Raw genomic sequence first — 12,585 nt, 5'->3', positions numbered from 1 at the left:
CCTATGTGTTGGATGCCATGCGCAAACACGTGAAACCAGCTTTCGCGGCCGCCATCATATTTTTATGAAACGCACCAAATCGCGGAAGGCTGGAACACTTCACGCTTTGCCTGGCGCAGTCGATGCTTAATTCTTGTTGTCTTCTAGTGCATACGAGTAGTTCGTTGGTTCTTGGTTCATTCCCAGGCCGGTTTGAATTGCTCTGTTATAGATAATCAATTAAGAAGATCACTTCCACTAAGGCTCATTTGTGCACGGGATCGCTTATAATTTCTAACTAGCTCTTTTGTTTCTGCGTGTAATAAGGAGCAGCTGTGGATGATATCCAGGTCTTAAGACAGCACTGAGGCGAAACTGAAAACCGCGTCCTGCAAAATATGCATTCCTGTAGGCTATTAAAATTAGTTCAATGGGGCTTTACATGCCAACGCCACGATCTAAATCATGAGACACGTAGTAGGGGGGGGGGGGGGGGAGGGAGCACTCCTCATTAAATTTGTGGCATTTCGCCCAGTATAAATGTGGCCGCCGCGGCCGATATCGCACCCCCGCCCACGTGCCCGGCAACGCGACGGCATAGCCACTCAGTTACAGCGGTGAGTCGAGGCTACTACATTTAAAGCAGCGAATGGTTGTCGCTGCTTTTCACATTGCTGAAACATTGCTTTCCACAATGCTTTTCACATTGCTTTCACAGCGCGATTCACATTGCTGTAAATCGCGCTTGTGATAGTGCGCCTTGTTTAATATAGACAAATCGCACGGTTCTCGCAAGGAAAAAAAGTGAGCGTACACCGTTGGGCGTGCGGCATCTTTCTGAGTCTTCTCTTGTCTTGTGGACTTTGCTAGCTAAATGACCGAAACGTTACGTTCGCCTGGCGTTTCTGCCGTTCTTAAGTCTACGGCTGCATTTTGTGACATCTCATTTGATTTACAGATCTTTTCTTATACGTCACGCCGAGTGACCCGTACGAAGGATAACGACGGGGCGTGAGCGTCCAAGCCCATAACGAGCGGCGAGGTGCGAATGGCATGTGAAGTCTACAGTTATAAAAAATGAGCACGATCGCACTACCTACCTTCGTAAATACTAGCAAGACTACGTTACCCGCAGTTTGCAAATGTCCGCTCTTTTGCCGGGTTGGCAATGACGTACACTATAGGTCACGTAGAAATGTGTGGCTGCTGTCGCCATTTCGAGTGCGTATATTTGTCGCACGGGTACAACAAGCTCATTGCGGTGGCTGACAAATGAAAGTTATTGCTTCGCAGCTGCAAGATACAAAAATCAACACGTTGCATTCATAGTGGGGCAGTGCCCGCCTGTGCTACGAAAAAAGAGCACGCCCACTCAAATCGCAGTAGAATCGGAAACCTGTCTACTCTGGTGGAGTGCATTTTGTTAGTGGACAGCACCACCACAGAAGTAATTTTCTTCTGAGCGCACGAAAGTAAAATCGTAGCCCCGTGTACGTCTGCCTTCGTTGATGCGCAGTGATGTGCGTTGATGTGCCTTCTCCGATCCGCGATGCTTAAATCTACCACTAGGTAGCTTTCACTGGCATCACCTGGAGGCGGCACGCACTTCCTATGCAGTGTTGTCATTCACAACCTGTAGTTTGACGTTATCTAACCGGTTGAAATGATAGAACAGCATCGAGGACCATGAGTGGGCTGACACGAACTTTTCTTGTGGTTAATAAAAAGACAGGAACCCATCCAATGATCCTTACTCGCTCACACACACAGTATATTTCAGAATTTGTGTAGAAATTTAGCATGAGCCTTGGAATCATAGAGGGCAATAAAACATTCTATCATTTCCAGGGTACGCACGGAAATGAATGCTCATGTGGACCGGTTGACAATACAGACTGCCAGGCTAACCCACCCTGTAACAGGATCGGCACGCCACTGCAACCACCATCACCGCTGGTGCACGTGTGGTACCTGTCAGCCGATTTTCAGCTTTTTCTGATCTCTCTATTGGTGGTGTCCGTATTGAAAAGGTAAGTAGTTCTGTAGAACCCACTACAAATTTAAAATGAAAGTCAGCGCTAGCTGACTTACATCTGCAAAGAGCTTTGAGAATTTTGCTGGAATTACCCGGACCGGTAAGATTCGGTGATGAGAGGTGCTATAACCTAAAGCTATGCGAAACTTTTCTAGTCGAATTCTGCAATAAGCTCTTCACGATTGGTCAAAAACTTTTTGGACCACCCCTACTTCGTCTGTCTGTCAGGCGGTGTCACTGAAACAGCGACAGCACCCCATCTGACATGATGTGCACTCACCGTTTATGCATGATTTGACCGAACAAAAGAAAAATGATTATTTCTGATTTGACGCCTTTTCACCATTAGCCCTCTGCTATTGGTCATTAGGTTACGGGCTGCAACCATTTCACTTGTCTGTCACGCGACGTCACAAAACCGCGAAAGCTCACCGCGTCAAAGTGGCGTCTACGCGTTAAAGATGCATTATTATGCCGAACAAAACTGAATTTTTTCCTGAATAGCCCGAGACTGCCCCGTTCCGAAACGAATAGGAGATGGCTGTCCCCCGATCCCTAAGCCACTGCCTACTCGCACCTGTCGGAGAGCATGAATTTATTTGCGTGCAATAAAGCTTTATGCGTGGCAGTATAACGTTATCGAGCGCTTTCCGTACGTTTACGACATCGCCCCGCCATCTCTTCTTTGTTGAGGATCCGTTCTGGGGGCATTTTTAACCTTCCATTGCAAGCTGGCGAGATCTTCGACCAGTCACCGCAAGGTAAGTGAGGCGAAGCGGACCAATCGCAGACGCTGCACCCATCTCCTCGTCCGGTTATCTATTTTCGGTGGGCTGGCTTGGCCCATTCGAAAAACTCTCCACTTGAGCGTGCACCTCACCTCTCATCAGCCAATTCGATAAGAAAGACCGCTCAGTGTAGGCAATGTTACTCGTTTTCAAAGCAAGCAAAAGGGACCTCTCATAAAGCAGGGGAGCGTTTATCGGGCTGTTAAGGCAACGCCGCGGTCAGTGCCCATTGCTTGCATCAGTGGAATAAAAAACATATTGGAATACATTTACGTTATGGGGAGCCAAGTCTTGTACCGCTATACAAAAAGAAAACAAAAGAAACGAACCTCATCCCAGGCAATTGCAAAATATTCCAGGCCATTGCAGTGAGCAGCAATGCCAACGCGAAAAAATAAAAAAAACGGCGCTTGTTTTATTTGTTTCTTGCACACTGCATTATGTCGCCCAATGCGTAGCCGTCCAAGCGACGTGCACATTATCTGGCTTCTGTGCACCTGCGTGGCATTTGCATCCTTTACAAATTTGGCTAAAGTCACGCGGCACACCCGGTGTACATAAATGTAGTTGTTTCTACCATGCAAATAAACTGCACCACGTGACTGGCTCCCGACAGGTGACAAATATGCTTTTTTTCCCTGCGGTATTCCTAATACTACGGCTATAAACAAATGCACCACGTGGAGCGTGTAAATCGCCGTGAAACAACTAAACAAATCCCTACGTACTACAATTGACATAACACCATCACAAATGAGACTCTCGAGTCCGAAGCGACCTGTTCCGACTCTGTAGCGTGCACGTAAACGCCACAAGAGCTTCCGCGGGGTTCCATGTCTTGTGTGTTTTCCCTGCTGCAGTTGCAGGATTCTGGCCGTGCGCGCTTTCATCTTGCTGTCCGGGATATGCTGTGCCATCGGAACGTGGGTCGTGGCGAGTTCTGAAGTACTGCCGTTCCTCATCTTTCCCGGTCCTCTTGTAAAGTGAGTATCAGTAAGTGGCGGCTTCGTAGCATTGCAAAGTATTGACAGAGAGGAAATCCTATCATGAGCACACAAAATCGTCAGTCTCAACTTTCTATGATGGTCAATCACCTATTTTCTTCCCCTTTTCATTTAGCTTCCTCTTCGATATATATATATATATATATATATATATATATATATATATATATATATATAAATATATATATATATATATATATATATATATATATATATATATATATATATATATATATATATATACCAAATTAAGCGGGGAGGGCGGGTGAGAAAGGAGAGGGAAGCAGGTGACTTGTACAATTGAATAACATGCAAATTTACCTCAACTTACGATATACAAAAATGCTGTTCTCAATGTATCAAATTAGGAGATTAAAATTGCCAGCGATAAAACACAAGTTTTATCAGCTACGTTAATTGCAGTTCAGTATGGCCACAGCAGCTGGAATTCACTCACCGTTTTGGTCACCTTACCTAGGGTACTTGACGGATTTCATTAGCGTAGCGCTAACAGGTCACATCAGCGAGACTATGGAGTGAGGGTCTGCCCAGCTGCCTGATTATGCTACCAAATTTTTTTCTCTCTCTCTTGCACAGAAACCTTCCTAAATTTCTCGAGTGGTTGTTCTTGCTTTGTCCGCTCTTAACACGATTTCATTGCTTTTATCTGACGCCTGCCTCGAATTTCGCAGTTTACAAAAAAAAGAAAGCTGCATTTATTGGAATGCTGAAAGCCTTTATTAGCGTATTTCTGCCTAGTGTCTTTTGCCTCGGGCTCACTAATTAGCCCATCTCCAGTGTACAATAATAACAACCGAACGGAAGTACAAGTAAGTATAGCCCATATTAGAAAGATAAGGAGGGGGGATCGTTGCGCCGAAATTTCTATTATTCCTTGCGTGTGTTTGTGTGTGAGCGGGGGGAATATTTTGTTCGCATAGAAAATTGGCAGTGCCCGAAGAGTGAAGCGTTGACAGCAATACCAAGGTTTAGCGTCGCGTCCGGAAAACGCGGACGGTGTTCTAGCAATACGCGCGTGCCACGAGTAGGCGGGACGAAGCATTCAAGGTAACTGCAGCGCTTGCTGGGCAGAAGGAACAGCGGACTCGCAGCTACCATCCATCTCAGAATGCTGAAGTGACGAGCAGCATGAACAGTGCAGTAGGCAAAACCCACGGGACACCGCCGGAGTTACTTAACATTCGGCGAAGCATTACGCAATAAAGATATTTGCGGAACGCCGCCTATGCTCCTCTACAGCCAAGAGACAGATAGAGAGAGATAATTTAATTGGAAGAAGGCAGACAGGTCGGCCTGAGCTCACGCGCTCTAGCCTGCTACTCTGCACAGGGGGAGGGGGAATGGGGACATAAAGGTGTGATGAGGGATGATGATGGCATCGAAAGAGAGATGCGCAACGGTGAAAGCGAGTTCAATATTCTGATGATAACTTTAGAAATCTCGTCCATGAAGCCACTATCAGGTTCCGTATCAAGTGTGTAGTTACCAATTCAAATGAACTTAAAAAGAAAGGCGCTAGGACGAAGCTAGTGTGTGGGCCTTCCCTGCGTGATCAGCACAAGCGCCAAACAAAAGCTTTATAGCATATAAACAGCTGCGATAAGCGGCTCCAGCACGGCGAGCACTAGTAGGGCACATTTAGCGGCCGGAGTCTCGAGACCACCGAGAATAACGCGCATTGACACTACCAGGTCCTTCGGCATTTTCTGTACACTCTGCTTCTTATTGTGTTCATCTCCTTGCTTGCCCGTAGTAACACCGGTTTCATAGGACCTATAATTCTTGAATTCATGGCGCAGAGGACCACTAGGCGTCGCTGGCATGGCCGTGGGCCTAGAGGGCAGCAAAGGCCATTCCGTGTCTGTATTAGGCGGTGGAGGAGAATGTTTGCCGCGTACTGTCATCGACCTTGAATTATCAGTAGGCGCCGTTACCGTCCTCGGTGCGCGCACAAGCCGAGGTGGTCGTGGTGCCTGTGCCAAGCTATGTTGTTCACCTGAAATGGTTTTGTGATGCTTCTTTCGCGAGCATTGGTCACTTTGGCGAACAGATTAAGCAGCCTCTTTCTGTGGAGATTGGTCTCTTGCCATTTTTCGAAGGATACGAATTTCTTGTTTTATCTTCGGGCATTCCTTCGGAGTCGCTTCGTGAGAGTCAGTACAGCTAAGGCATTTAAATGAGGACGCCTCACAGTCGGTGGTATCATGCTCTCCGGCGCAACGCGAGCAGGTGGCTTTGCTTCTACAAACAATGCTCTCGTGTCCTATCTTGACACATTTCCGGCACTGAATGTTCGTACTCAGTGTATCACGTAGCCCATTTTGACAGACGCTGGTAATGTCGAAGAAGCAAATATTAACTTGATACGTCGGGAGTGCCCCAAGCGGTGAATCTCAAGAAGGCGCACCGATGACCTCAAAAGACTCTAGAGGTCCGCAAGCTTGATGTCAAGATACACGTCGCAAATCACTCCAGTTGTGGCCTCCTTGCCGTAAGTAATTAGGGACCGGACGGGGATTGCGCTTAACTCTTGAATGGTCTTTAACTTCTCAAGTATTGCGCAATTTTTCACATCTATTGCCAGGATGTTCTTGCGAGCGTTAATCCTGACCTCGTTGATTTGCCCCGGGGCCCACACCTTCAAAATATTCGGTTAGAAACGGCCTGCTGAAGGAGTTCATGCTGTGTGATGGCGAGAGCGGCACATAAGAAACCATGAAGGATTCCTGCTCACTATGATTCGATGCAGTCGCCTTAGTTGACATACGGCGCATCTTCTTCATACGGCAGCCCATGAATACGGTGTACTCGCTGTTAGAGTCCATGGCTTCTGGCGTTGAGCACTCCCAGGAGTCGAGCTGGTCCGAGCTTCCAAAGCCACGTCGTCCAAAAATTAGCGATGAAGCAGACGACTGACCTTGTTCAGTTGGTCGTGGGAACATCTTCTTGCTCATCCTTGATTAAAGGAATCTCACGAAAATGACAAAAACGTAAACAATTGCATAACAGCGAGAGGCCCAGAGCACCAGTGAGCTCTGGGCCCTTTTTTCTCTTCCTGCCACCCCTCTACTGTCGGACTTCACGCACTGGGGTGGCTGCAAAGAGCAAGGGCACTGTTGCAAAATAGGTAAGCTGCCATATTGCTACTTTCCAGCGGATCTATGTCCGTAGACCAAAAACCGCGCAGCAGGCTTCAAACACTCTACCAACTTGCAAAAATAAGTTTAATATCTTGGGTCCAAACACAACCCGTATCAGATATTAAGCTGATAAGAACAGATACTACACTCACCTACTACTACACTACACTACGCTACTACTACACTACCCAGATACTACACTGACCCGTGCCGGCCGTGTCTACGCTCGCACAGCCCTCTCTTTGTCGGCGTTCCAAGTGCTTGCGTATCGGCTTTCCCTTCCTCCCGCTTTCTTGTGGTGGCGCTCCCGTCGAAACCTCACGCGTTTCTAGTTTCCTCCGGCTCCTCGGGGCGACGGTTCCGTTGTCCGCGCGAATGTATATAAAAATCACGGTAAATGAGTCCGTACCTATGTTCAAAATCGTGTGTCACTCTGTGTGGTATGCTTAAGCAGCTTCAATGGTCACCCACCTTCACAGAATGGATTGGATCATGATTTTTTAAAGAAGTGCGTCTCTGATTGATTGCGTGTACATGCACTGCGAAAGTCGACTTACTGGCTTCAATCCACCTCGGTCTGGCGCATTAATGTGAGGCGATTTCCTAGCACATTAGGGCCGTTTACATGGAGATGCGCTAGAAAGTTGATGCGATGCGATGCGCCAGTTGTAGCATTCTTGTAAACGCGGATATTGAAGGCGCGGGTATAGACCGGCGTTTGCAGTGTGCCGGGTAGCAAATTCGGACACGCCACGCCGGCGAACCGAGTGAACGAGCGCCACGAAGAATGAAAGCGAACGCAAAGCGCAGCAGGACATGTAAGAAAAGCCATAGCGCAGGAGGAGGTTGCAGTCCATGGTGTAGTCGAACAGTCGAACGATGAGGCGGAAAGCGGAGGGGAGATGGCTTGCGCATGCGCTGAGTAGCCGGCGGCCTAGCCATCCTCAGCCGGGAGGGCGATCTCATCTGCGCTTGCGAGGGAGAGCCAGGGTGCCGTGAGGTGGGGAGGGCTATACCTAAAGCCCCTCAATCTTCCAAAGTAGCGCCATTCGCTTCCCTCCTCCTCCGCTCGGCGCGGCCTCGGCGGTGGCGCCGCCGGTGGTGGGCCTGCCGTAGCAGACGACGGCTAACACGCTACGGGAGGAAATCCACAGAAAAGTTCGTTCGAGCCCTGCGGAGCAGTTTTTTCAATCGAGATCTTTGTTCGTCAGTCGGTAACTGGCCTTTAGAATTTCGTCTTGGAATTGCGGAAGGAATAGAGAAAATTACTATTATTCAAGGCGTATTTAAGGCGTAAAGCGCGCGACGTTGAGAGTTCATGTTGCTGAAACACGACGCAAGCACGCGGTGTACTCAAACACGCGCGTAATTACCAAAGTTTCAGGTGTTGACAGCGTTAAAGTATGTGTACGTGGTTTCGTAGGTTCATTCATGTACCTGCAGGACACTTTTCTTCGGTCGGCGCATGAGAGATTCCGGCTGTGTGCGGTCAGCAATGCCTGGCAACAGGGCCGTTTTTTTTCATTGCGGGTTGCTTTGGTAATCGTGACGATATATTGTTCTTTTTTACAAGTACTGCTCCAGGAAGGCACATGTAATGGCTAACGCAGGCCTCTGAAGAGCACGTAACATTACACTAATGCAGGCGTCGCAGGGAGTGTTCGCATACAAAATTGGCTGTCCGCGACCTTATACCCCCTTGGCATGCACAGGCTTCGGCGAGCCCCATCCAGCCCTGGTTCTAGCTTTGGTGTTCCCGTTGCCGCTTTGGTGCCCTGGAGGCGCCGTCAATAATACGAAATAATGACAAGTTGTAACAACTAGTAAATAAAATTTATTGAAGAAATACAATCGCGCCGAGGCGCCAACTTCTAAAGCAGCGCTAGCGCGCGAGTATTATGAAACGCCAACGGGGAATTTACCGGCCCACGTACGACTCTACGATCAAAGTGCACGTTAAACATCCCCAGGCGAGCTAGATAAAGTTATCCGGAGCCATCCACTACAACCTTTTAGCTTTAGTCGCTTCGGAACGTTAAAAACGTTGATCACCACAAACCAAAGCAATACATCCGGGCGTACATTCGAAGCTAAGACTGCATCGTAAGTCATACTGAGCCTTGCAAAAGCGTCGAGAATGTGCGAACTTCTGGTGGAGCTCAAAACACACCCTGAATAAAGTCGCTTTTATGTCACAGGCCAGCTGCAGATGCGTGCATTTCACCGCAAGACGAAACTACATGGAACAAAGAGAGCACATTCGAAAAAAAAAAGTCAGACAACGCGCTAAAAACCACGCAGAGCATTAACACACACTTTTTCGAAGCGGAAGGCGTGAACTAGGCTCGAAATAAGAGGTTGTGAGTAGCCGTGGCCCTTACTTCATTAAGCCGTGCGTTCTTTGCCACTTCCTCGAAGTCAGCCCGCCCGATCCTGCGACTCCACACTTCTTTTTGCGTTGCGTTCGCCGGACGGCAAAGCAAAAAACTTTTTGCCCTCGCTGTGTCTGTTGCGGCAACCGAAGGCGCAGCAGCATGGCATCGCAATTATGTTCTCGGCCCTGCACATTGTATAACGCTAACGCACTCCGTCAGTCCGCCTGCCGTACTTTCGTCGCGCAGGCCCAACAATGGAGGTCGGCGCGCGCTGGAAAGAAAAAATATACAAAAGCGCGGCGCCTGCTCCGCGCTGGAAAGAAAAAAATATACAAAAGCGCGGCGCCTGCTTCCACGTGACACAGATTGGCCAATGGGGGAGCGGAGGAGGCTGGGGAGACAGGAGGCGTGGAGGAGGAGGCGCCAGGGTGAGCGGGGTGTCGGAAAGATCTAAGAATGGCGCTACTTTTGAAAAATTGAGGGGCTTTAGCTATACCGTCCGCGGCGTCAGCTGCTGAGGTCAGTCCATGGTACCAGCTTGTGTGTCAGGAATCACTCTTCTGCAAGGGGAGATGGCGAGCGGCCGCAGAACAGCCATAAAAGCGTACACTCGCGAGTCGCGGACAACTTTCTGTGGCAATGAAGGGAAAGCTGCGGGGGCGGAGCTTCTGCACATGTGTTACAGCGCCAAGTAGTCCGCCAGCGTTTGACAGTGCTTTTGGATGTTCGGAACAGATGCTGAATCGACGCGGCTTCCACGTGCGACGGTTTCGCGTTCACCCAGACGCGAAAAGGAAAAACCGAAAAATCAGTAAACCTTTACATTCAGGGATGTGTTTTGACCTATTTAACTGCTGCTAATAAGGCGTTTATGTTTTCTCTCTCCAAGCTTAAGCTAACGTCGATGAAAATACGGGACTCTTTTCAGAAACGCTCTCTCTTGTGTGCGCTTTGCCTCCGTAGCTTTCCCTTCATTGGCGCATAAAATTGTGCGCCAGATTAAAGAAGGGACACTGTACTTCCCACAGTGCAACGGGAATAAGAGTAGCGGCGTTGTTGTGAACTAAGGTAAGGACCGAGAGATGGCGCTAGCAAAATGAAAACAAATATAATCTTTATTACATAGTGAGCAATATGGCCGCTAGGTAGTGGCTGGTGAGGCTCGGTGGTTATGGCCACATTGTTACTGTTTTCGGGGCGGTATTCTTCTGTACGGTACTCTAACATGACTACAGATACCTTTATTATGTTGCCAGGTGACCGAGAGGCCTCAACTGTCAAAAACACACTTCAAATAAGTAAGCTTCCATTGTTTATTGCCAATGGTGAATCAAGCAGGACATGCCACAATTTTCGTACAGGTCAGGTGGAGTTAATGCTGTCAGTCACTGAGTTTACAACATATAGTAAAGCCCCTTGATAATTCGAAAGTAGCGGCACTCTCCTCCTCACGGCGCTTTCCTCCTCGATTCTTCTCGCCCGCCGGCTGCGCACGACGCGCTTTTCCCCCTACGCTCCCACGGACGGGCCGCAGGATTGTATGGAGGCGTGTTATTTTGGGCCAGTTGCGCGCTCCATTGGGGTTGAAAATTTTGAGAAATGCTAATAACAGTATCGATAATGCTGGAGGCAACGTTTATGAGGAGGTTGGTTTTTTCTTAAAGCCTAATGAACAGGGCACACGGATGTAAATGGAGCTTTGAGGCGAGTTCTGTACTCCAGACAATTTTTCTGCCACATGATCAGATGCTTTACTTCGTGCGTCTGATCTAGTATTGCTTGTGACACATCCTTTGTGTGTGGCTTATTAAGAGAAAGCCTTAGACCTCTCTTTCAACCTCTCGTTGTGAGCTACAGAAAATATTACGTGACCGAAAGAACGCGGGAAGTGAACCAAAGCATGTGCAGCCGCGTATAAGAGATGATTAATGATTGATTAGTGATTGGATTAAGATGAAATCGGATGTATTAAGGAGAATTAGAGTGGATTAGAGTCGATGAAGGTGCATTGGGGTGAATGAAGGTGCATTAAGGTGCATAAAGGAGGGCTAGGTTGGATTAAGGTCGACGAACTTGGATTAGGGTGAATGAAGGTGCGTTGAGGTGCATTCAGGACGATTATAGTGGATTAGGGTGGATTACAGTGAAAGAGGTAGCACTAGGGTTGAATAAGGAAAATTAAAGTGCATTAAGGAGGGTTAGAGTAGATTCAGGTCGATGAAGGTGGATTAGGGTGCATTAAGGAGGACTTTCGTGGATTATAGTGGATTAAAGTGAATGACGGAGGATTAAGGTCGTTGAATGTGGATTCGGCGGATCAATGTGCATTAAGAAGATTACGGTAGACTAATTGGTCTTAGTACTCAATGAACCCCAATTCACCTTAGTCCACCCTAATCCACCTTAATGCTCCTTCATCCACCTTAATCCAGCTTAATACTCCCAATCCACCTTAACACAACCTAATCAACCTACATCGCCCCTAATACACCTTAGCCTACCCTATACTGTCTTAATCATTCTTTATAAACTCTAATCCATCATAATCCTACTTAATCCACCATAATCCTTATTCATGTACCCTAATCGAATTTATGCCTGCTTAATATTTCCAATCTACCTTAATACACCCTAATCCACCTGTATCAAACCTAATCCAGCTCCGTGGCCCTAATCCACCTTAATCCACCCTAGTCGGTCTTAATCCTCGTTGATCTACCCTAATTCACCTTAATTCACATTATTCGACCTTAATCACCCTTTATCCACCTTAATCCTACCTAATCCTCGTTCATGCATCCTAATCCACCCTAATTGGTTTTAATACCCTTTGATCAACCTTCCACCTTAATCCTCCTCCACCCACCTTAATCTTTATTCATGCATATTAATCCTTCTTAATGCACTCGAATCCACATTATTCTTCTTTAATACTTTCTAATCAACCACATTCCTCCGTAATCCACCTTATGTCAATCACTTATGGTTCATTAATTAACTTGGGTAATCATTCTCCTATACAGAGGTGGAGATGCTTTGGGTCACCTCTGGCCATCCTTGGGTCTCGTGATACTTCCAGTTTACAACGCGACCTTGAAACATAGAGATATAAAGGCTTTCGCCTTAAAACTTAAAAAAACAAGAACTCAATGTTGACTAGCTAGCGCTCATCGCCTGCAATACTACGGGTATACTTGCCACTAATTTTTTTAGGGCGCAAAGCAGAATCTACAATGCTGTACA

General features: G+C 47.5%; 1 pseudogene; it reads right to left on the bottom strand.

The window, feature by feature from the left end:
* Positions 1-6,979: 6,979 nt before the first annotated feature.
* Positions 6,980-7,129, bottom strand: LOC142576830 (U2 spliceosomal RNA; annotated as a pseudogene).
* Between the last annotated feature and the right edge of the window lie 5,456 nt (positions 7,130-12,585).

The sequence above is a fragment of the Dermacentor variabilis genome, chromosome 3, assembly GCF_050947875.1.
Source record: "Dermacentor variabilis isolate Ectoservices chromosome 3, ASM5094787v1, whole genome shotgun sequence".
Lineage (NCBI taxonomy): Eukaryota > Metazoa > Arthropoda > Arachnida > Ixodida > Ixodidae > Dermacentor > Dermacentor variabilis.
The sequence above is the reverse complement of the archived record's forward strand: the minus strand, read 5'-3'. Positions and strand labels throughout refer to the sequence as shown.